We start from the raw sequence: 25,513 nt of genomic DNA, 5'->3' as shown, positions 1-25,513 counted from the left end.
TTTACCCGGATGACAAGGAAAACTTTTACTTTTCCAAATGGCATGAAACCTGCTCAAGGACAGTTTACATCCTGGTTTCTAATGCATGGAAGATATAGAACCATGAAGTTGGGTCTATAAGGCCATCAATTCCAACCCCCCGCTCAATACAGGAATACAAATCAGAGGATATCTGTCAGGTGGTTGTCTAAATTTCTCAAATGCCTCCAGTGTTGGAGCACTCACCACCTCTTGAGCTAATTGATTCCATTGCTATACTGCTCTAACAGTTAGGATGTTTTTCCTGATACTCAACCAAAATCTGGCTCCCTGTAACTTGAGCCTATTGTTGTGTGTCCTGCACTCTGGGATGATTGAGAAGAAATCCTACCCCTCCTCTGAATAACAGCCTTTCAAGTATTTGAAAAGTGCTATCATTTCTCTCCTTGGTGTTATTTTCTCAAAGCTAAACATGTCGAATTATTTCAGTCTTTCCTCTTTACATTACACTAGGCATCCTTCAGTCTTGAAAGACTATGGACTTGGAACAGCATCTAGTATGGCTGAGAAGGCCAATATGAGAGTGACAATCCCTTCCACACTGAAGACAAATCCAATCGTTCCCCTGTCCAGCTCCCTGATTTTGCTGCTTTTGTGACTTCCTCTTTGCCTTGGCCTGCTGGACAAGGGTCTCTTCAAATTGGGAGAGGCAATGATGCACCGCCTGCCTCCAGGCTGAATGCTCAGATGTCAGGGTTTCTCATCTGTTGAGGTCCATTCCTAAGGCTGTCAGGTCCTGCTTGCAGATGTCCTTGTATCGCAGCTGTGGTCTCCCTCTGGGGCAATTTCCCTGCACTAATTCTCCATACAGGAGATCTTTTGGAATCCAACCATCAGCCATTCTCATCATATGCCCAAGCCAATGTAGATGTTGCTGTTTCAGTAACGTATACACACTAAAAATTCCAGCTCATTCTAGGACTACTCTATTTGGAACTTTGTCCTGCCAGGTGATACCAAAAATTTGTCAGAGGCAACGCATATGGAAGGTGTTCAGCTTCCTCTCCTGCCGTGCACAAATGGTCCAGGACTCACTGCAGTACAGGAGTGTGCTCAGGACACAGGCTCTACAGACCTGGATCTTGGTATATGTCGTCAGCTTCTTATTGAGCCATACTCTCTTTGTGAGTCTAGAGAACATGGAAGCTGCTTTGCCAATGCGTTTATCCAGCTCGACATCTAGAGAGAGTGTGTCAGAGATCGTTGAGCCAAGGTACACAAAGTCATGAACAACCTCCAGTTCTTGTGTGGAGACGGTAATAGAGGGAGGTGAGTTCACGCCCTGGCCCATGACTTGTGTTTTCTTCAGGCTGATTGTTAGTCCAGAGTCTTGACAGGCTTTGTTAAAATGATTCATGAGTTGTTGGAGGCCTTCAGCAGAGTGTGGCAACAATGGCTACATCATCTGCAAAGAGGAAGTCCCATATGCATTTCAGTTGGACTTTGGTCCTTGCTCTTAATCTAGAGAGATTAAAGAGCTTTCCGTCTGATTTAATCCGGAGATAGACACCTTCTGTTGCAGTTCCAAAGGCATGTTTCAGCATAGGACTTGAACGAATGAATTTATTTATTATAGTCGGGTGACCAGCTGGGTTTCCAGACCCCTGATCATCCTTGTTGCCCTCCTCTGAACTTGTTCCAATTTGTCAGTATCCATCTTGATGTGCGATGTCCAGAATTGGACACATTACTCAAGATGAGAACTAACCAGTGCTGAATAGAGGGGGACTAGTACCTCATGGGATTTGGAAAATATACTTCTGTTAATGCAGCCTAAAATAGCATTTGACTTTTTTGTAGCCACATCACACTGTTGGCTCACATTCATCTTGTGATCTACAACAATTCCAAGATCCTTCTAGTATTGCAGAGCCGGGTGTCCTCCATCTTGTAACTACTTGTTTGGTTTCTTTTTCCTAGGTGCAGTACTTTGCACTTATCCCTGTTAAATTTCATTCTCTTGTTTTCAGCCCAGTGTTCAAGCCTACCCAAATCATTTTGGATTTTGTTTCTGTCTTCCAGGGATTTACTATTCCACCCACTTTTGTGTCATCCACAAATTTGATTAGCATTCCCTGCACCCCCTGATCCAAGTAATTACTAAAAATGTTGAAGATCACAGGGCCCAGGACTGAGCCCTGGGGTACCCCACTTGTTATCTCCTCTCAGTTTGAGAAGAAGACATTAACCATCACCCTCTGAGTACAATTCTATAGTTAACTGTTTGTCCATCTGGGACAGTTGATCTGCACAAATGGGATCCACAAAAGCTTTTGATCACGTGCCCCTCCAAGCAATGTTTCACCTTTTTTGGACCAAGGTCTAATCCCATCGCATGGTCATTGAAGCCAGCATTACTGTGTAGAAAAGAAACTACAGAAAAATCTAAAAAGATAATTGTGAAATATATCAGAGAACAATGCACCAGAACTGCCTATTACTATGCTATGGGATTCTTTGACGGCTGTAATATAGGGTGTATGTATTGCTGAATCATGCAACTTAAAAAGAGTATCACAAGCTACTAGAAATCAACTTCTTTTTGAGATTAAGAATATCTAAAAATATTATGAATTTGGCAACAAAATTTCCAAATTAGTTGCTAACTATATTTGAAAAAAAAGTTATTGAACGGAAAATAGCAGCTATCAAAAACAACAAATGGGAGAAAATGTATGAGGTTGCTAAAATTAATAATTTTAAAAATATTTTTTAAATTCACTGTACACTACATCAAACCCTGTGGAAACTAAACCTAATAATTTAATAGCCAAAGCAAATTTTTAAAAAAATTATTGAAGATCATGAACGTTTCCTGTCTAAACCAATTACATTTGAGGATTTGCATAAATCAGTTCAGAATGTAAAACCCACACAAGGCATCTGGTTTGCATGACTTTGGTGGATGTGTCTAAAAATGTTTGCTGATCAGCTATCACCTTTCCTCATTAACATGTATAAATCAGTTATGAATGGTTATCCAACACCTCCCCCCTTCTGAAATTTGGCCAGAATAATAGTAATCAAGAAAACAAATAAAGATCTTACAGAAGATCTTTTTTATTATACTGTTTTTATTATATTTTTATTGTTAGCCGCCCAGAGCAGACATGTGTCTAGATGGGCGGGGTATAAATTTAATAAATAAATAAAATAAGTTAAAAAAAATTAAAAACAAACCCTCCCCTTCCTTGTTTGTGAAGGGGTCTCTTTTGTCTGTGAATGACCCAGTGTTCAATCCTATGCATAACTTACTAGAATTTGAATACATATATATATTATGCATAGGATTGAAGATTGGGTCGCTCAGAGAAAAAAAGAGATATATTCAATTTATTTTATTTATTTATTTATTTTTGGACTTATATACCGCCCCATAGTGCTACAAGCACTCTCCGGGCGGTTTACAGTTTCATTATACAGGCTACACATTGCCCCCCCAGCAAGCTGGGTACTCATTTTACCGACCTCGGAAAGATGGAAGGCTGAGTCAACCTTGAGCCGGCTACCTGGAATTTGAACCCCAGGTCGTGAGCACAGTTTTAGCTGCAATACAGCGTTTTAACCACTACGCCACGAGGCTCGTGCAATTACAATTAGAATTACAAATTAGAACAGAATTCCACCGCTAGCCAATATGTCCCGTGCCTAAGATGGCTGAGAAATTCTGGAGGCTGAGTTTTTTAAAAGTAATCTTTCACGCTCTAGGAATTATGTAGAAATCAGCCACACTAAACTCAATGGAACGTAGACATGTTCTGAAACAAAAATGCTTGGTGTTGCACTGTGAGTTCCACCTCACTGGAAAGACTGAACAATCAGAGTATCATGATTCTAGTTTACTTTTTATTCAGTTTTACCTTGGAAAGGCTTTTATGTCAGTGTCAGTTAACTGGGACGCAATGCAATATCATCAAAGTTGATCTTAGGAACAGCCTGACCTGTGGGAGGAATTATTATTGGAAAGGAGAAGGGCCTTATTCACTGTTTTCCTTCTCTCTCTCTTTTTTTCTTTTTGGTGGTCAGAAAGGCACAGCTGGTGGGTACTGTATTGTTAAAGACGGCACATGCTTATCATGGGAGCTTTTTTTAAAAACAACAGGAGGCTAGAGGAGGTAAATGCCCATCTGCTTTTAAAATATCTGATAACTAACAGGAATGCTAGTGGCCTCATAATACACCTGCTACCCGGAACCAAAAATATATAACAACGGGAAATTGTTCCTCAGGAAATCATCACATGCCCAGGAGCAATACAGCTGCTAACCTCTGAAACTGTTTGACCTAGTTGTTTTGACACATATTCTTCTGCTTAATCTTGCTAAGCCACTCGTCTCAGAAATATCCTGTGGCAATGCATTCCCCAGGCTTACTGAGGCTTGATCAAAGACAACATCATTTTGTGTTGGTCTTCTTGCCTTTTCAGTTTCTTAAGTGGGGCTGTTTTGTTCAATTAAGAACAATTGTTGTATATAACACTTGTATTAAAGTATATCTGCCGTATAAGAGCTTGGAAATGTTTTTTTCCTGGGCAACAGTGCCCAGAATCCCCCAACAGGACTATAAAACCTAGAAATCTCCCATCCCTGTCAGTACTGCCTGTGAGTGCTTGAGGATGCTTGGAGCTGTAGTACAAAAAGTACTTTTCCTAGCTTTGTTCCTGGAATGGCCCATTGGTCCATTTAATGGGGTGGGCATCATGTGACTCATGGGCTGCACGTGGCCCACCAGGTGCGTTTTTGTGGTTCTCCTCAAGCCCACCCCAGGGCTCCCTAAGTTTAAAAATGCAGAGAAAGGTACAGAAAGAGAGCAACGGGGTGGCTTTTCTGCATTTCTAGAAGCCTTTAGGTTGGCAGTTTTCACACTGGGAGCCATATCAACTGCTAGATAGATCTACTGTATCTATCTATCTATCAATATATTGGGAAGGGGTTTCTGTTTGGGAAAGTGTTCTGTGTTCTGGTGGCTGCTCCTGAGGAAATGTATTGCAAACAATGGACACGGAACCACCATCTATGGCTGTGCCGCTAGTATGACAGTGGCCGGGTGGTGGGGTCGGAAAGGCACACACTCAGCTGCTGCCGAGACATGAGTACAAACAGGCAGCTATGCACAGGCAGTGAAAAAAATATAACTCTATGGCAGCCCCTCCCAGTGACATTGGCATACCACCCGTTCAACATATCTTCCGTAGAAATAAAAAAGAAATTATTACCCGCCAGTAATGTAATGGTGTACCCTCCTCCGAAATCCTTTTGCCAACGTGTTGATGTACTGGCTACAAAAAAAAAAAAAATCAGTACAGTACACGAACCACAAGAATGGCGGCCACCTTCCTGGCTTCAACTCTGAAAAGAATAAGGCTCATAGAATAATGAAGTTGGAAGGGGCCTATAAGGCCCTCGAGTCCAACCTCCTGCTCAGTGTAGGAATACCAATCAAAAGATATCTGTCAGGTGGTTGTCTAGATTTCTCTCAAATGCCTCCAGTGTTGGAGCACTCACCCACTCCCGAGGTAACTGGTTCCACTGTTGTACTGCTCTAACAGTTAGGAAGTTTTTCCTGTTATTCAATCAAAGTCTGGCTTCCTGTAACTTGAGCCCATTGTTGCGTGTCCTGCATTCTTGGATGATTGAGAACAGCTTCCGCCCCTCCTCTGTATGACAGCCTTTCAAATATTTGAAAAGTGCTATCATATGTTTCCTCATATGTTTTTTCTCAAGGCTAACCATCAGTCTTTCCTCATAGGGCTTGGTTTCCAGCCCTATAGAAACCAAGCCCTGTTCCACATAGACAATCCCGGTAAGGATTTCACTGGCACAACAGAAATACAAAATAACACAACCCTCACAATGAGGGGGAAATATTCCACAGTCACACAGTTGGCCTGGAAAATGTTTCAGTGTTGACTCTTTGTGGTGTGACCCGGGGAGGGAGGGGACAACAAACTAACTGGGGATAACTAGAGAACATTTCTTTTGTGTGACCAGGGCCATAATCTGACAACACTACACTGCCAGAAAACATTAAGGAATGTATTCATTACTCATTATTCACATATTGCTGATCATCTCCAGTTTCAGCAGGAAGAAGCATGCCCTGCTTCTCCTGAAGCATAATCATCATTAAAAACTGTTTTCTTAGCATAGGGACCATTGTAGCAGCCCTGACCCACTCTAGGGAGATAAGATAACATATTGTGGACCAAGATAATTTAGGCTGACTTTGCATGTTACAAAACCGGTGGGAAAAGAGAAGAAAGCTGCCATTCTTGTATAATGCATATAGCCAGGAGTCATGCATTTGTTGTCATTTTCTTATTCTTTCTGTGAAAGCTTTCCCTAAAGTATCATAGTTTTTACTTCTAGATTGAATGTATGGGTGTTGGGTTTTTTAAAGTGGAGTGTGTTGCTTATATACTACCCCACAGCGCTTAACGCATGCTTACATGGGCAGTTTACAATTGAATTATGCAGGCTACAAACAATCCTCCCCCCCACAGCAAGCTGGGTACTCAATGTGCTGACCTCAAAAGGATGAATGGGTGAGTGAACCTTAAGCCAGCTACCTAGGATCGAATCCTGGACCGTGAGCACAGTTTGGGCCACAATACAGGAGCTTAACTACTGTGTCACGAGGCTCCACTGCCCCACAAGACGAGTGTATTCCTTTTGTATGCCATTCCTGTCCTGTGCAACAATGAGGAAATTAGTCCCTCAGAATCAAACAAGCTCTTTCAGCAGCAGGAGGCAAAGCATGAGGGCCCTGCCGAACATCTCTCTCTGTGCCTTTGCCCTCTCTTGTCACCTTCATTCCTTCTGTCTCTGTCCTCCAAGTCTTGTCTTTTGTTCAGCCACAACAACTTCATTCTCTTTAGCGTCAGTTTCAAATTTCCACCTGCAATGCTGCCAGAACCTGCTAAAAGCAGCAAGCAAGTTTAGTCAAGGTCACTCAGATGTAGACATGACTTTGTGCATTTCTGACTCTACATTAAGGGTTGGGGGGGTCATTTTTCACAATTCAAAGAACAGCTGGGGAATCTCTGGCTCTCTGGGCGTTGTTGAACATAACTCCCATCAGCCCCTCAACAGCCAGAGGTCAGAGGTGGGAGAATGCTCTCATCCAGCAACATCTGGATGCCCACTGGTTTCTTATTCTCATTTGAAGCCATCTTCAAAAGCATTAATACAACCTACAGTATTTCAAGGTCAAACTGAGGATTTAGAATAGATTTTAGAAGTAGTGCTCCTTAGAGTGTTGACAAATATATTTGTCATAGTGCATGATTTTCCTTACTTCTGTGTATTGCATTTAGCAGTGTTTGTTTTGTGATTGCTGTTGGAAAATTAAACAGAAAATCTGATTGTTGAGACATGGAAACACATCATCTCACAGGAAACCCCCAGTGGACCCTCTACTTATGGAATTAATCCGTATTGGAACAGTGGCTGCAGGTCAAAAAGTCTGTAGGTCGGGTCTCCATTGACCTACAATGCATTGAAAACTGATTAATCCCGTAACCAGCCATTTTTGTTCCATTTTGGGGTTTTTCTGGTCTGTAGGTCAATTCTCAGGCTGCAAGTCGAGAATTTTGTGGCCAGAGAAGTCTGTAAGTCGAAAAGTCTGTAAGTTGAGCCGTCTGTAAGTTGAGGATCTACTGTACAAGGAAACAAGTTGATCAAATCAAACAGAAATTCCTCTCAAGATCTAGTTTGACCCTTAGGGGATTTTTTCAGGGGATTTTTAACAAAGCAACCAAAGGCCAATGCAAGGGCTGTCTTTTTCCACACAGTCCTATCCATTTCATGAGATGTGTCTCTGATGGAGGTTGCAAGGACTATCAGCAGCCAGCTAATTTGAACATCTGGCAGAAATGGAAATCTGTAAACTGGCCCCAGTGAAAAAATGTGGGGTGTTTTTTGTTTGTTTGTTTGTATTTTGTTTTGTTTTGTTTTTGCTTACTTGTGTGCTCAGCTCCTGGTGCCATTGATCTTGGATTGCTTTCTGCCTGCTGTGCCTCCATCTTGGATCCTTTATTTTTTTTTTCTTTTTTGCCTTCTTTCCTTGGTTTTTGAAGTGATCAGCCCCATTTCTTTAGATTATTTATGCTGCTGGCTGCCAGCCAGCCTGTGCCAGCCTGCTTCCTTGGGATTACCTTTTTGGCCCACCCCTCAATTTCTTTGGGGATTCCCCTTCTTAAATCCCTTCCTTTCTTGGATTATTTTTCTGGCCTGCCTAGCAGGGAGTGGACTTTTTGACTATGCCAGTATGCCACTGGGTGATGTGGGCAGTTGTTATTGTTGGTTGGGCACAGTTTAGGGCATTTATCTTTTGTAGAGCATATTCTGGTGATTTTAGTTGAAATGTATCTTCAACTCGGCATGCCCAGAACTACGATTTGCTCAACTGTAACTTCTTTGCACCTTTATCTGTGAAGAAGCCCATGAGGCTAGGTTGGCCCCCCCTCTATCTCTCTCTTCAGCAACAACTGAAAACATTTTTATTCCAACAGACTTTTAGTGTTTAACACCTAATTTTAACATGACTAAATGCCCTTGCTTCCTGCCAATATACAGTATCTTTTTCTTTAAGTTTTCAAAATGCTTTTATATGTCGTAATTTGTTTTTATATGTTTATTTTAATATTTCCATGTTTAATAATTTTAATCGCTTTTTGTATATTGCTTTTTTATACTTGTCGCTTTTAATTATTTATGAGCCACTCTGAGTTGCATTGCTGGGAGAAAAGTGGCATAGACATGCAATCAATCGACCAATCAATCAAGCCTCAATGAATAAAATGGGACTCTGTGTCTGAGTAATCAAGCCTCATGTGGGATCATAATGTGATATTCCCCCCCCCCGCCTAAAGAGCTGTACTCCCGGGACCTAGTTCTGCATGAAGACAAGAAGCTGGGATTGCTATCTGAATCAGCAGCTCCCTGGAAAAGACATAATGGAGGAATGCAGACAGAAAGCTGACTCAGCCGTATGAAATGCCTACATCCAGTGATGGGATTCAGCAGGCCAACAAACGGTTCTGCAGAACCAATAATACATTAGCAACCGGTTCTGTAGAACTGGTGCGAACCTGCTGAATCCCACCACTGGCCAGGATCAGTGGTGGGATTCAGTAGGCCAACAAACGGTTCTGCAGAACCAATAATACATTAGCTACCGGTTCTGTAGAACTGGTGCGAACCTGCTGAATCCCACCACTGCCTACATCTAAACCTCTGGTACGAGGGGGACAGCCCTTTTCCTCACCACAGCTACCATCTGTGCCATTGTGACTTATTGGCACAATATAACCAAGGTGCTTTTATTTCCCTCTGGACACTTGATTTTTTTTATTTTTTTATTTATTCTACAGTGGACCCTCGACTTCCAGACGGCTTGAGTTACAGACTTTTTGAGTTACAGACTTCTCTGGCCACAAAATTTAGGTTTGACTTGCAGACTGAGATTTGACTTACAGACCAGAAAAAAACCAAAACGGAACAAAAACGGCCTGTTATGGGATTAATCGGTTTTCAATGCACTGTAGGTCAATGGAGACTTGACTTACAGACTTTTTGACTTGAGAACCGCCTTCCAATACGGATTAAGTTCTCAAATCAAGACCCCACTGTATTTATATCCCGCCTATCTGGTAACATGACCACTTCCCACTAATTCAGTGTTTTAATGGCTACCTAATACATACAGGGATTGCTTGCTCCTTCTGTGATGCCAGTATTCCAGTTCTGAAACAATTACTCAATTGCTTCTACAGTATTTTTATTACAATATGGTGACAGACTTCAACTCATATGGACGTATGCCTAATTTTAGTTATGCAAGAAGGGATATATTTTACCTAAACACAAACACACATACATGTGAGTGGCTACATGAAAAAAAAGGTCAGTGGTCCTGTGCCTTGCATAGACAAAAGAGAACATTTCAGTACGTGTCGTTTACCATGCAAACCATACCAGGTGAAATGTACACGGTCTGTGCAACTGTTAATAGTACAGGAATATTGCACTCCTTTTGACATTGCTGATCAGTACAGACACTCTCTCACCCGGTCTAGCAAGCAGTCATGGACTGCATTTGCTGCTACTTCCAACACAAACGGGAAGAAAGTTGTGGGGCGTAATCTCTGTCCCTGTGATTCACTGAATGTATGGTGTTTCTGATATAAGCTGATCTGTTTGAAATATGAGGAGCCTGGCTTTCCCCCTTTGCTGCATCAGTGGAGTACTAAAGCAAAGCAAAAAAGCAAAGTATGCTGCTTATACATACACACACACTCAGTGCTTAAAGCCAGTGGTGGGATTCAAATAAATTAACAACAGGTTCTATGCCCGAATGGCAAATAAAATAAATAAATAAATAAATAAATAAATAAATAAATAAATAAATAAATAAATAAATAAATAAATAAATAAATAAATAAATAAATAAATAAATAAATGCCCAGGACAGTGGGATCGATGAGAGTTTCTTCTACAGTGGTCTTCCTACTGCCTATCATCACAACTACTTCTCACATGATTAAGATATCTGGATAAGTGTATCTGTTTGGGCATGCTGCTGCTGTTAACCTCACCATGGGCATGTGCCAAACACACACACACAAACACACACCTCACAGTGGGTGCCTATGACCAGGTTTGACAGAGAACTGACACATCTCTCCTTCCCTTTACCTCCTATTTTATCCTATAGCTCACCAGTAAAAATTGCTTCCATCCCCTTTCCTGCTCCTGAAATGACTGATAGCCCTGCTTGTTGTTACCTGGAGGCTGCCTTTGCACACCTGTTGAGGAGTTCTTCTCCCCCCCCCCGCTTCCTTCTGGCTTGGAAGGTATGGTCTCTTTTCAATCTGTTGCCACTCCACCTCAACCCCACCACCTCAATTGGTCCAGAGCACTGCCAAAGAGCCCGAAAAACCCACAACAGCCAATATCAACAAATGCTTGATTAGTATGCTCTCATGTATGTCTTTTCTGGAGAATGCTGCCTTCTCATGATGGTCCCTCCCCCTCGGAGTCCCTCCGGCCCCCACCCACCCCCCATGTTGACTTGTGGTCAAGATGTGTCTGAATGTCTGGAGAGAAGAGTTTCAATTCCCCTTATCTATTGAAATGTTTATGTGTTTTCCTTTCTTGGCCCTGGATATATGGCCTTCAAGAATAGTAAGTCTTACTAGTGTTAAAATACTGATAGCTGTCTTCCTCCTTCTAACAGAGTGGGCCATCTCTGTGTGCCATTTGTCTCCCAAAATTGTCAGTTTTGGGGCAGGAGGAAGAGTTCTTTGTTACTCTAAATGAGGCTTGCAGGTTTCATCTCTTTGTGGTGTGAGTGACTTTTCTATTGCATACCTTGCTTGCATGGATCAGTGAGACTGTCACTGGTTCATGCATTGGATATTCTCTGGGATTTTTAAAAAAACTGTTTCTAGGCAGAGCAACAGTCTTATGTGGTACCTTTAACTTGAAAAAAACATAGTAAAACGAGGACGGTTGTTTGTTTGATTGAAGCGGTCTCACCCCAAAACTTTTTCCCTCTGTGTCCTGCCCTCATGCCTTGTCAATCATACACCCCCTCTGCCTCGAGGCCATGGGCTTTCCTCCAGTGACATCAAGGACTCATCCTCCCCCCTTTCCCCCCAGTGACACCTCTGCTCTTTCCAGGGCTTTATCTCTCTCACCCATATCCCACCTCAGATGGCTCAGTGTGGAGTGGGAAGGGAGGCAGTTAATTGTGCCCCTCCCCCTCACTCGTCGCTGGTCACCTGGCCCCTCCTCCTTCATTCATCTCAGGCCAACAAACGGTTCTAAGAACCAATAGTACATTTAGGAAGCGGTTCTATAGAATAGGTGAGAACCTGCTGAATCCCACCTCTGCTTAAAGCACTCCCTGGGTATTTTACAATTTAATTTGCAGGCTACACATTGCCCCCACCCCTGCAAGCTGGCTTTCCCAACTTCAGAAGGATTCCCAACCTTAGGACAGAAGGCTGAATCAACCTCAAGCCGGCTACTTGAGCCTGTTGGGACTGAATCCAGTTTGTGAACAGAGTTTTTACTGCAATACTGCAGTTTAACCACTGCATCACAAGACTTTTACTGATACTCCAGGGCTCGTCAAGCAAGTGGCATCAATGACGCTATGCTGGAGAACACACATTCCAAGTTTTGGTTGATAAATGCTTCCCTTATTGTCTCATTTATTGTAGTATTTACTGAAGGTACTTCAGTAAAAAGTAGATATGTAATGTTCACACAGTCAGAGCTCACTGAAAGCATTTTGCTCTCTGAGGCAAAGTATGTGCAAGCCCCCCAGTAGTTTTGCCACTTATATATCACTAAAGCAAAGAGGATAAATTTTGGGTGCAAGAATGTTAATAAAATAGAATTGGAACTAATTCATCTCCAGAAACTACTCTGGATATGGAAGCAGAACTTTATAATTGTGAATTGTTGCTTTCTAATAATTACTTTTCTCCTGAGAAACCTATATGTGGGACAGGAAGCAACAGTTAGAACTGGATATGGAACAACTGATTGGTTCAAAATTGGGAAAGGAGTACAACAAGGCTGTATATTGTCCCCTGGCTTATTATATGCAGAATACATCATGCAGAAGGCTGTCCTCTGAAGATGCCGGCCACAGAGACTGGCGAAATGTTAGGAAGAACAACCTTCAGAACACGGTCAAAGAGCCTGAAAAACCCACAACAACCAATTACTTTTCAACCTGCCCATACACTTTGGGAAGATCAGAATAAATAAGCATATATGTGGAACTGACCTGGGAACAGTTTGGCCCTGAGCAAGGTATCAGAACAAGACGCTGTCAACTGTACAGTACTGATGTCATTCATTCGAACCATGAATGAACCAGGGCTACATGAGTTGGGAAAAGAATGAGAGCAGGCTATTTTCGCCTGCAAATTGACCTCTTTGCTGGTCACGTTTATTAGCGGCCTTCCAAACAGAGAAGAAGCTGCTCTTCTCATATTGCAACGGTAGCACTAAAACTGAATTCTTAAAGTGAAATAGCTAGGCTGTGGTGTGGATGCCTCTCTTTCCCTCCCGTCTCATTGATGTCATTGGCTGGCAAATTCAGGATGGGAGATTTATTGGATTTGCATTTCTTGAAGGGAACATCAGTTTCACACCTGCCAGAAGAACCAAATGCATCTTGACTTGGATATCTGTTTGCGTGCAAAACACCTTAGATGTTTCAGAAGAAAGTATGATCACAAACCACACACAGAGATAAAAATGAAAAAAAATTTAAAATGCACATATATATGCAATTGCCAACGTAAGAGGGAGGGGAGATTATACAAATTTATATATGTATTTAACAGATCTGTACAAGCCTGCATACATTGGGAGGGAAATGTATACAATTTTTCATGGGGGAGAGGGGTTCACAAAAGAATGGACAAAAATTCCAGTGGGAACAGAAAAACAAGAACACTACTGTTACTCATAGCAACTAGATTTCATTGGTTCAGACAGACATCAGTTACAGGTTTTGCTCTCACCCCAGCTCCCGTCCCTTGGGAAACCTTTGGCAAACTTACACCGGGAAAATTGAGTTCACTGCCCCCACTAATGTTGGGGTGTCTTTCTTTTTCATTTCTCAAGAGACCATTGCAAGATGCCTGACAAATACATTTTACTTCCAATTCTTCCTCTAGCAACCAGAAACTTAGCCTTTTGCTTTCTATAACAGTAAATGGGGCTCCAAATATTATAACTTATTATTATAATTACATATGAATATGGCATTATGTGGTGAACTCCAAATGTTTACAAATCTGAATGCATATCCCTGCTTCCCATAACACTCATACAGGGTGGTAGTATACAGTGGACCCTCGACTTACAGATGGCTCAACTTACAGACTTTTCGAGTTACAGACTTCTCTGGCCGCAAAATTTAGATTCGACTTGCAGCCAAAGAATCGACCTACAGACCAGAAAAAAACCAAAATGGAACAAAAATAGAACAAAAATGGCCAGTTATGGGATTAATCGGTTTTCAATGCATTGTAGGTCAATGGAGATTCAACTTACAGACTTTTCGACTTGCAGTCACCGTTCCAATACGGATTAATTCCGTAAGTAGAGGGTCCACTGTATTTGGGACCATTTGCTGGAGAGGAGAAGGCTGAATGCAAAGTCTCTTCCAACTGTTTGGAAACTCAGCCAGAAAGATTGCGTCTGTTCCAAGGCTGCCAGGCAGCCTTCCAATATTTGTGACAGGCATAGCCATCCCTTATTTACTTGGGACTGTCTCTCTGGATTTTCACATTATGTATGTGTCACTACTGATGTTCTAGGCCAAAGGTCACAATACCTAACCCAAAGACTGGCTGCCCAATATCTTCTAATAATATTGGGCATTGGTTCAGACTATTTTGCCTCTCCAGAGAACAAACAGAGAATCAGCCGACACAGATCAGTACTCTGTCTCCCTGCCAGGCAATGGCCTCCTTTCACCTGAAAATTATTCTCTTGCTATTTATGTCACTGGTAGTATTTCTGAGGTGAGCAGTAAATAAAAATGTGCTCTCCTGCCTCAGGGTCATACTTTTTTTCCTATAAGAATGTCCCCTACGGTGAAAATTACATAATGATTAAACAGGACTGTTTTATGACTTCCAGTCTTTTAGCAACTCAGTTTCCTTTCCTCTAAAATCCCATTAACACATTCTTACAGTTATCCACAGGGAAAAAGAAATCCTTAGACAATTTACCCTTTCCAAGACATCGCAAGAGATGGATTTGTTCTATTAGGTTCAGCATCCTGAGAAGAAAATGAGGCATTCCTTACACTCGAATGCCTTGTCAGAAAATATTTATTTTTTTAAAAAATCAGGTGATTCTCAGTCTTGATGATGTCTCCTACCTTACCTGTATTGGCCATAATGTTAATTTTTGAGTACATCAAATTGCTGGAGAAAGGAACTGAAAGTGAAACTATCAGGCAAAAACAAAATACAGTACTGTAAGAATAAAAAGTAAGACATAAAGAAGACAAAAACATTGTGACACCTTAAAGACTAACTGCTATGTATTAATGTGACCTTTTGTGGACAAGTCGACTTCCTCAGACGTAAGAATGGGAAAGTGAACTTGTGATTATAACTGAGAGTTGGAATAAATCTACCAACTACCAAATCCTTGGTTAAAAATGGATTCACAGCTGTGAATTCACTGAGCATCCTTGAAGTAAGCCTTTCCCCCAACCAGCCCCTCTTGGCCCGTTATTGATAGCTTTACAATAATGATACTTGCCCATCTTACTGGAGCATTCTGGAGTTGGGATGTTTCTCCTGATATTTTGGACCAACAGTCCCTAATCACTGGCTATGCTGGCTGGAAGAACAGAGGTCCATCTGAAGAACAAAAGGTTCTTCACTCTTATTCCAGGGATTGCTTGGACAACAGATCCAAACTGATCTCTCAACATTGTTATGAACTGAACTTTTAGCATTCCACTTAATACAGCTTCAGCATTCCAAGTATATCTGGTCTGACTTGTGTTTGTGATTGTGTGTCCATCTTGCTGTTCAATCACACCACCGCTGGTTGCTTAGTTATTTGCTCATTTGCTTTTTTGTAGCAGTAAATAAATAGAAACATATGGATGGGGACACTTGTGATGAGCAATCCTGAGAGCATTTTTAGCACACAGTGTGCCTTGATCAAGCTCTTGTTACCAATATCCACCAGACTGATTGTTCCTTACAGACACTGTAGGAAAAATACATATTTCTACAACTTAACAACTGATTCACCACAAAATAGCAGGGACTTGAATGAAGCTATTTATCTATGCTATATACTATGTCAAGCTATTTATCCACCTTGCCCAGAAGTGGGGGACATGTGGCCTTCCAGATCAGAACTTGGAAAAGTTACCTTCTGGGCTACATTTTCCATAATCCTCTAGCTGGTAAGGCAGTGGGGTTCTGGGTCCTGCAGTCCAGAAAGGTAACTTTATCAAGCATTGATCTCGATATGTTTGCATGCAACTTCCTTTAGCTCTAGCCAGAGCTGCAAAAGGTTTTCTTCTTGGCCTATAATCAAGTTAGAGGACCCCCACGCTCAGCTTAGCTGGGAGGATGTTGGCTGGAGAACAAGCTGGTTGTAGAAGGATTCTGGGTGTTGTAGTCCAAAAAGCAACTTTTGCAAGCTCTGTATTTATGAGCACTGACCTCTCATGAATAAATGTGGCTGGATCTGAGCTAAAACTGCCTGCAGCACGAAATATCTATTATCATCAACTTGGGAGGTGGAGTCCTGGAAAAACCTGTACTGTATGTATAAGAGCAGTGCAGCTCCACAGCAGAAGGCTGACTCAGCTGGGTTTAATGCTTGGCTCAGGGCCAGGGTTTCTTTAAGGCCCTAGAACAGTCAGGGCTCACAGCAACATGATGCAATCCTCACACTATAGTGTCACCCATACCCATTGAGCAGCCCAGTCACCCATATGCTCAGGCAACACATTTTGGGATGACTATTATGTAATGCTATGAATATTGTCTGTCTGTGTTGTGACTCTCATCTTCCATGACAAGTCATACAGTCACTTCACACCATCAGTTTTTGACACGTGAGCCTGAAATTATGGTGTGGCATAGAGAAAAGAGTTACCAGCTGGTGAGGAAAATCAACAGCCATGGTCTATTTCCATTCCTTCAACACAGGTTGAATAGGCACAGATTGGCTGGTGGAACTGGTATCGATGTCCAGAGTTACCTAAGCTAGCATGGCCACTGTCGAGGTTGGTTGGGACAATTCTGCAAATTAGTGCTCATCAAAATAACTTTTCCATGTTCTGCATATGAGGCATGCTTGGAGAAATATTTCTCCACCTGTAAATCAACTGCAGTGGAGGAAGTAAAGCCAATACCACCCCAAATCTCCATACTTTGAGCAGCTTATATATACAAGGTGCATAGCATAGTTTTTATGTGTGGAACTTAGTGGTGGGACTAAGAGGTACATGACCCATGCATGGCAAAGGTGTATAGGAGATGACTTACGCTGGGAACTGGACAGGGGGAGTGTGTCCCTGATGGTTCTGTTGGACCTCTCAGTGGCTTTCAATACCATCAACCATGGTATCCTTCTGACCTGTGTCTCTGGGATAGGAACTTGGAGGATCTGTTCTACAGTGGCTCTGGTTCTTCCTAGAGGAGAGAGGACTCAGAAGGTGGTGCTGATTGACCCTTTCGCTGCTGACCTGTGGGGTCCCTCAGGGTCCTGTTTCTCTCCCATGTTATTTTAACATCTATATGAAATTGCTGGGAAAGGTTGTCCGGAGTTTTGGAGTTCGGTGTCATCAGTATGCAGATGACACACAGCTCTACCTTTCCTTTCCACCAAAATCCGGGGAAACTGTTTCAGCTCTAGATGTGTCTGATGTCAATAATGGGGTGGATAAGGGTTAATAAAATGAAACTTCCTCCAGAAAAGGCAGATTGAGGAACAGGGATGCAGCCTGTGCTGGATGGGGTTATGCTCCCTCTGGGAACACAGGTGTGCTGCTTGGGGGTGCTCCTGGATTCGTCTCTGAGCCTGGATAGCCAGGTTTCAGAACTGGCCAGAAATGCCTTTACACAGTTAAAACTAGTGGGCCAGCTGTGCCCATTCCTGGAAAGGTCTAATTTGACCATGGCGACACATGCCTTAGTTAAATCCTAGATGTTTTACTAAAACACACTCTACATGGGGCAGCCTTTGGAAAGTGTCTGAAAACTTCATTGGGTCCTAATGCAGCAGCCAAATGTCTAACTGGGACTGGTCACAGGGATAACATAGCCCTCCTGCTATAATAACTCCAATGTCTGTCTATCTGTTTCCGGGAATTAATTAAAGTGCTGGTTATAACCTATAAAGCTCTAAATAGCTTGGGCCCAGGCTATCTCAAGGACTGCATGTTCCTTTATGGGCCTGCTCAGGTGTTAGGATAATCAGGAGAGGCCTTTCTCTCAGTCCCGTCACTGTCATAGGTGCATTTGATGGGGACACAGAAGACAGCCTTCTCTGTTGCTGCTCCCAGACTTTGGAACTCCATCCCACAAGAGGCCAAGCAGGACTCATCTTTGCTGTCCTTCCGCAAGCAAGTGAAGACTTTTCAGCTAAGCTTTCCCTCATTCACTGGCTGCCTGAGTGGGGTTCAGTGAAATAGCAAGCCTACTGCTTTGAATGTATTTTGGAGTTGTTTTTGTTTACCATGTTGTAGTATGATATTTGACCCTTTTTAGTATTTGTATTCTTACTCTTTTTAACTTTAAATATTGTCTTTTAGTGATGTAAGCTGCCTTGGGTCCTTTTTAAGGCAGGACAAACAAATAAAACACATCCACACGGATTTATATTTGGATATTTGGTCATCTGTTTTTTAAGTTTATGCACAAATGCTCCTTTACTGTTATATTTCCAACTATGTGTCTGTATATCCTGTTGCATCATATTTTATGTTATTTTTTCTTTATTTATTTAAAGCTGATCTTATTGAATGTTTATAAAAATAAATAGAAGAAAATTAAAACTATATATACTCTGCACACTAAAAAAAAGTTTGAAAAATATATGAGTTGTTGAGGAAACAAGCAAAAGGATCAGAAGACTACGGGCAAGCCTTCCTAAGGTAGGGGCAGAAATATTTTTCCAACAAAAGATATACAAAGTCCTTTCCTTCACTGTTGATAAATTACATGCAGCCAGCACCTACAAATCTGAAAATATGTCATAGTCTCCAGATTAGAAGACAGGGCTTCCAGATAAGCCTGGTCCCAGAGAACTGGTACCTCTTTTCTACTAAAGCAAATCCAGGGAGTCTCCTCTTCTACTTTATGCCTCTAGGCCACTTGGGGCAACCATCCTGTGGTCTCAAACAAAGGATTCTGCTCAAAAGGCTGCAGAGTCACCCAGCAGACACATGCTGAGATCTATGAGCATTTCTGAGGAACATATGAAGATTCTTAAAAATAGCAACCTGAATCTCTAGTTGTTTAAAAAGCTAGCATCTATCCTCTGTGAAAATGCATTGATTTGACATGCAATGCTGAGGTTTGTTTGTTGTTTGTTTTTAAAAAAGCTAGCTTTGTTTTATTTAACTATCAAATCTTCCTGTGAATTAGCCTGCACAACAGAGCTTTCTGCAGTTCCCAACAAACCATACACAAGGAAGCCGGACCATTAAGATAGAAAGTACTGTAACTTTCAACTCTGTATTTCTCTGGATCGTTCCCAAGATCGTTCCCATGAACGTCAAACAGGAGGCCGACACAAATCGAACGCACTGACCCTTTCTCAGAATTCCCAGCTGTTATCTGTTGTAAGCACTCTCTTGTACAGTACAGCCCTGCCATGGTCCTGATTTATTTTTTATACAGTAATGTGGTCTCTAAATTGCCCACTGAGCTGTCCTCCAGCACAACAGCAACGTCAGCTTGTTTATACATGCAAGATATCTGAAACTGAAATGAAGGAAATTGTTTTTGTTACAGCCTGTCCTCAAGCGTTGCCTAAACTCTGTATTTGGGCTTCTGGCTTGTCAGAGACTTATCACCATCTCAAAGAAACTTAACCCCTACTTGTACACATACATCATTCACCTGAGAAATGGGGTAGAATTTCTGGCTGTAAAACTCTAGTCTTCAGTCTACTTCCTTACTACTATCTTGTTCTTCTTGTTCAAACAAATCAGGGACATGGGCTGGAGAACATGAGCCTTCAAGAAAAAGTTTGTGGAGCTGAGTCCCCTGGAAATTATCAGGCAAAATTGCACCAAGATTCTGGTATGCTTGAGAACACTCGGGAAGTGTTATTTATGTCACTGGTAGAACTCCACCATCAGTCTTTCACATATACTACCTTAATATTGACTGTTGAAAGCCAGCCATATAATAATGATGTTGTTGCTGTTAGTTGTTAAGTCATGTCTGACTCTTCGTGACCCCATGGACCAGAGCATGCCAGGCCCTCCTGTCTTCTACTGCCTCCCGGAGTTGGGTCACATTCATGTTGGTAGCCTTGGTGACACTGTCCAACTGTATGAGTTAGATACTGTATATGCTACAAATAATCAAAAGCAGACTATGAGGGTGACTACATGGGTATTTAGCCCTGTTGTGAGGACAGGCTGGTTCACTCCTTTTACTGATAAGACCAGTCCACTCCCATCACTTCTAAAGGTAAAGTTTTTTTAAAGAGAAAACTTCACATTTCTCAATTGAAGAGTTCTCAGTTCAGAGGTCTTCAGAGGTCTCATCTGGCTACAGTGACACATCCCATCTTGATTAATTTAACCCGCTCTACCTGGAATGGCCTTTGAAGGATATTTCAGCTGATTCAAAATATTACAGCTAAACTGCTGATATGCTAATAAGCTCCTAACAATGTTGTCAATTGCCAACCTGCTTCCAGGCCCAATTGAAAGTGCTGGTTAGGACCTACAGAGACCTCTACAGTTTTGGTCAGGGCTATCTGAAGGATCATAAGAGCTAGTCCATCTTTTGAGGCCTTAAGGGAGATCCGTCTCTTGGTTCCATTGCCATCACAAGCACATTTGCAAGAACAGCTTTTTCGGCAGGTGCTCCTAGGTTATGCAATGGCTTCTTTCTAGCTGCAGGAAAAAGACCTCCGTTTATAGGCAGGCTTTTAATGATTAACTCCAACACAGGAAAGCTGGAATGCTGCACATCTATTGTTCTTTCTGTAGGCAGATCGACATTTAAAGTTTTTAAGGTGCTCTTAAACTACTAAACTTTCAATTATTAAGTTTAATTGTTTTTAAACAGCGTGATTTACTGTATTTTAAGCTGCTTTGTTTTTTTTAACCATTTGTAATGTCCCTTGGGACCCTAGAAACAGAACAAGCAAACAAACAAACAAACATACTTGATCTAAAATATAATTCGTTAACTTGAAGCATTTTGCTATTAATGTCCTAAAAACTTGCTATTAAAACAAATGCAGCAGAGTTGTCTTTAAGAAATGGGGAGGAATGGCAACAGACTGATAGCCTCTCTCTCAATGGCCACTGGTAGACCATTGACCTTAGGTCACTTCCTGCCTTTGCCCTGGTGGGCTCTTGCCCTTGGGTCACCTTCTTCCTCAGAACACCTTCTTCTTCTTCTTCTTCTTCTTCTTCTTCTTCTTCTTCTTCTTCTTCTTCTTCTTCTTCTTCTTCTTCTTCTTCTTCTTCTTCTTCTTCTTCTTCTTCTTCTTCTTCGAAATAGTCTGTTACTTTGTTCCCCTCCATCTTCCACATCAGTGTGCCTCCAAGTCAGCCCACAGCACACCTGCACACATAGAAGCCATCTTAGAAGCATCCATACTCAAATCTACATTTTCTCTCTTTTTAAATCCTGAATAGATTTTTTGGATCAATGTACTATTTCTTTTTTTTCCCCTCTCTTTTATTATCCTGAGTAATTACTCTTGGTTTGCAGCCATAAACTCACCCTACTAACCTGATGTACTCTGCCACCATACAGTAATTAGCACAAATTCCCTGACTAGCCTGGTGAGGCATTGTATTAAGAACAACATTTTCACAGCTGGATTTAAGAATAGAGATGCTCCAGATTCAGACTTAGCGGCTCTCTTAGCTTTGCCACTTTAGAGAGACAAATTATGTTCCGTCCAATTATTTCTAATCACTGTGCCCTGAGGAAAGCGTCTGCAATTCTCACCATATGCAGAGGGTTGTATTTGTATATAATAATTAACTAGAATTCTGAGTCAATGTTTACAGCCACACTAGCTGGGGAACTATGAGAACTACACTTCAGAAAAGTAACTTTTTCAGCCTCTGAATTGCAAGAGTGGCATGGGGAAGATTATCTATTTTGCACTGTGATTTCACTAAAACTGGGGCAGGGGAAGGTTGGATGCTTGTCACTGGGGCCCTACTGCAAAATGTCACTGGGGCCTTGCTGCACATCCTATGCCCCACACAAATATCTAGCATGACATTTGACTGAATCATACTGAACTGGTTTCCAACACTGGTGACCAGACAGCATCTTTGACCACACATGAAAGTAGACAATAGGTAGACAATGAGCTTGGAGCAGGACAGCCTGTCAACATCTTGTTGCCACCTCCCACCATCTGCCGCTTGAGGCGACTTCCCCTCTCTGTCCCATGGCAGGGCTGGCTCTGGAGAGTATGAAGGAGTGCCAGCTGTTCCTGCAAATGCTTCTTTTCTCTCCTTCAAGCCTTTTATCTGATTGCCCACCCCCAGCCTAATCTTGCTCACTACATCCTCCAGAGGTAGTGGTACGTGGAGAGACATTAACTGCAGCAGAAATCAACCCCCGCCGGTTCTTGCTTGTTCAACTGTCTTCTTTCTCTCTTGTCATCACATGGCAAGGGATGGGCCAAAGGGGCCCAATCCCCTACATCCCCCAGAGAGAAAGAGAGAGTGGGTGAGGATGAGCAAGTAAATAGGTGCTCATCCCCTTGTACTGCCAGGATAGACAAAATAAGCAGTTATTATGCCCATGGTTCAGATGTGCTAAATGTTCAGCCACACAGGCTTGCTCTGTGAGGGGTTTGTCAGCATAAAACTACGACTGAAATCCTGTTAGCATAGACAGTCGCAACTAGAGTAGGCCCAATAAATCAATGGTGTTTATGAAGGAGTGGGCTCACCAAATCTCCACTGATTGAAATGGCCTACTCTAGTTGCAACTTACTGTGCTAAGCAACAGGATTCCAGCTTATAAGTATGTTATGCAGTAGAGGGATTGTAAAAGATCATAGAAGATACCTGAATTAATTGAAACTAGCTTAGGGAGGAAAGCTTTTCTGTCAGCTGCTCAGGGCTCCTTTCCTTTCCTCTAGTTCTGCATGTGTCTAGGCAAGATGCACAGTAGAGAAGAATGTTTTCATGTTCTGGTGGTTCCACTGTATAATCGGATCCTTACATACATACATACATACATACATACATACATACATACATACATACATACATACATACATACATACATACATACATACATACATACATACATACGTTTGTTTGTTTGTTTGTTTATTTATTTATTTATTTATTTATTTATTTATTTATTTATTTATTTATTTATTTATTTATTTATTTATTTATTTGCATTTATACCCTGCCCATCTAGTCAACTGACTACTCTGGGTGGCTTCCAACATGTATAATAAAACATTGTAAAAATAACAACATTATAAACATTGATAATCAAATTATTCAAGATGGAAAAAATTAGAAGAAATAAATCAAATAATAACTGGAGGGAAGGCCTGCCTAAACATCCAGGTTTTCAATTGGCTTTTAAAAATGCCCAGCAAGGGGGCCACACAGAACTCAGGAGGAAGATTATTCCAGAGGTGAGGAGCAACCGCCTAGAAGGCCCAGTTTCTTGTTTTTTCCTTCCGGACCTCCCTCAGCGTCAGGCTCCCCAGCCTCACCTCCTGACTAGATTGAGTGATACGGGTAGATTTTGGTGGGAGTAGGCATTCCGCCAAGTATCGAGGCCCTAAACCGTTTAGGGCTTTGTATGTAAGCATTAAGACTTCGAAGTCAATGCAGAACCGAATGTGCAGCCAATGCAACGCGGCCAGAGTAGGAGAGATATGGTGATACTTTCTCACTCCACTAAGGAGTCTGGCCGCCACATTTTGCACCATTTGGAGTTTCCGCATCAGCCTCAAAGGTATCCCCACAGAGTGCATTACAGTGGTCTAATCTCAAGATTACGAGCGCATGTACCAAAGTAGTGAGTGCCCCAACATCAAGATAGGGATGCAGCTGGGCTATCCGCCAAAGATGAAAAAAGGCAGTATGGACCATTGACACGACCTGAGTTTCCATGGTGAGCGCCGGGTCCAGGTGGATCCCCAAGCCGCGAACCTCACTTTTTGCAGTAATAGTCACCTCCCCCAAATGTGAGAGAGTTTCCCAGACCACTGATGGTGAGGCCACCCACCTTCAGGACCTCCGTCTTGTCCGGGTTCAGGCTCAGCCCATTTTCCTGCATCCACTGCAGCACAGACTCCAAGTAGCGCTGAAGGGACAGAACGGCATCCCCTGTAGTTAGTGAAAAGGAGGTGTAGAGCTGAGAGTCATCAGCGTACTGATAGCACAATGCCCCACACCCCCTGATGACCCCACCCAGATGTTAAACAGCATTGGGGAGATGATCGAGCCCTGCGGAACCCCACAATTGAGGCTCCACGAGGCCGATACCCTCTCACCAAGCTGTACTCTCTGGGGATGGTCCCCAAGGAAGGATCAGAGCCAGGCAGATGCCAGGCCACCAATTCCTAACTCGGAGAGCCTCCTCAGGAGGATACCATGGTCTATGGTATCAAAGGCTGCCGAGATATCAAGGAGGACCAACAGGGATGTTTTAGCCCTGTCAGCCTCTCTCAGTAGGTCATCATGCCGGGCAGCTGATGCCGTTTCTGTACCATGGCGTGGCCTGAAACCCAACTGGAATGGATTCAGGGCATTTGTTTCATTCAAATGAGTCTGAAGCTGATCGGCCACCACCTTCTCCACCACTTTGCTAATGAAAGAAATATCATTCCACTTTTATAAGACCTCTCTCTCTCTCTCTCTCTCTCTCTCTCTCTCTCTGGGCTAGAGGTCTCCATCGCTCTTCCAGTGAGATCAGTGTTTTCTCCTTCCCTTACAATCTCTTTTTGCTGTTGTTGTTATTGCTGTGACTTGTTAGATTGTAAGCCTGTGCAAAAGGGCTGCCTCACTACTTCTATAAACCATGGCCGGAACATTTTGTAGTGGAAAAAAAAAGCAGAGGTAGACATTACTGACCATATCACAAATTCTCAAACCCATAATGGGATAACACCTTTATTAGGTCAGTAATGAAAACCCCCCGGGGGGGGGGGCGTGGAGTGTGCCAGCTTTTGAGATTGCACAGATATTCTTAACCGCACAACACAGTGCAGAAATAGGTGGGGAGGGAGGAGAGAATATGTGGTAATGAGCAAATGGTCTTAACACTCTGCCGCCAGCATAGCATTTTGAAATGTTATTGAGGAGGAAGGCTCCGCAGACATTCAAACTGGATTGTCAAATGCGTGCAGAGCCCTCTTCCTCCTGTATTACACCTCACTGACCTGAAAACAGAGAAATGAAGGGATAGCAGAGTTCTGCAGGTAGGGCTGGCTAGAATCCTGCCTGTTACCCTGGAGACCTGTAGCCAGGGAGCACTCAAACCATCACCTCTCCCAAGGCTATCTCTAGCAGATGCAGAGGACTCGATTTCGTAAGGGCCAGTCTATAAGGGCACGTTTCTCCCTACTGTCCCCGATCCCACTCACCACCCCCCCCCCGGTCAGGCTTCTCCCGAAGAACCGCCTGATGCAATCATCACTCTCTTTTACTCCAAAGGAGCCGGGCAAGTTGCATCAGCCCACTTTGACACCGCCGGCAGCAAAGT

General features: G+C 42.5%; 1 long non-coding RNA gene across 1 annotated transcript; it reads right to left on the bottom strand.

Annotated features, from left to right (window-relative positions):
- Positions 1-9,285: 9,285 nt before the first annotated feature.
- Positions 9,286-25,366, bottom strand: LOC144588508 (uncharacterized). The gene is made up of 3 exons (XR_013544126.1): positions 25,191-25,366; positions 24,035-24,135; positions 9,286-21,370 (listed from the first exon to the last, which is right to left on the bottom strand). It is a non-coding gene; the product is annotated as an uncharacterized LOC144588508 (long non-coding RNA).
- Positions 25,367-25,513: the final 147 nt, after the last annotated feature.

The sequence above is a fragment of the Pogona vitticeps genome, chromosome 1, assembly GCF_051106095.1.
Source record: "Pogona vitticeps strain Pit_001003342236 chromosome 1, PviZW2.1, whole genome shotgun sequence".
Taxonomy (NCBI): domain Eukaryota; kingdom Metazoa; phylum Chordata; class Lepidosauria; order Squamata; family Agamidae; genus Pogona; species Pogona vitticeps.
This window is presented reverse-complemented; position numbering and strand designations above follow the sequence as displayed.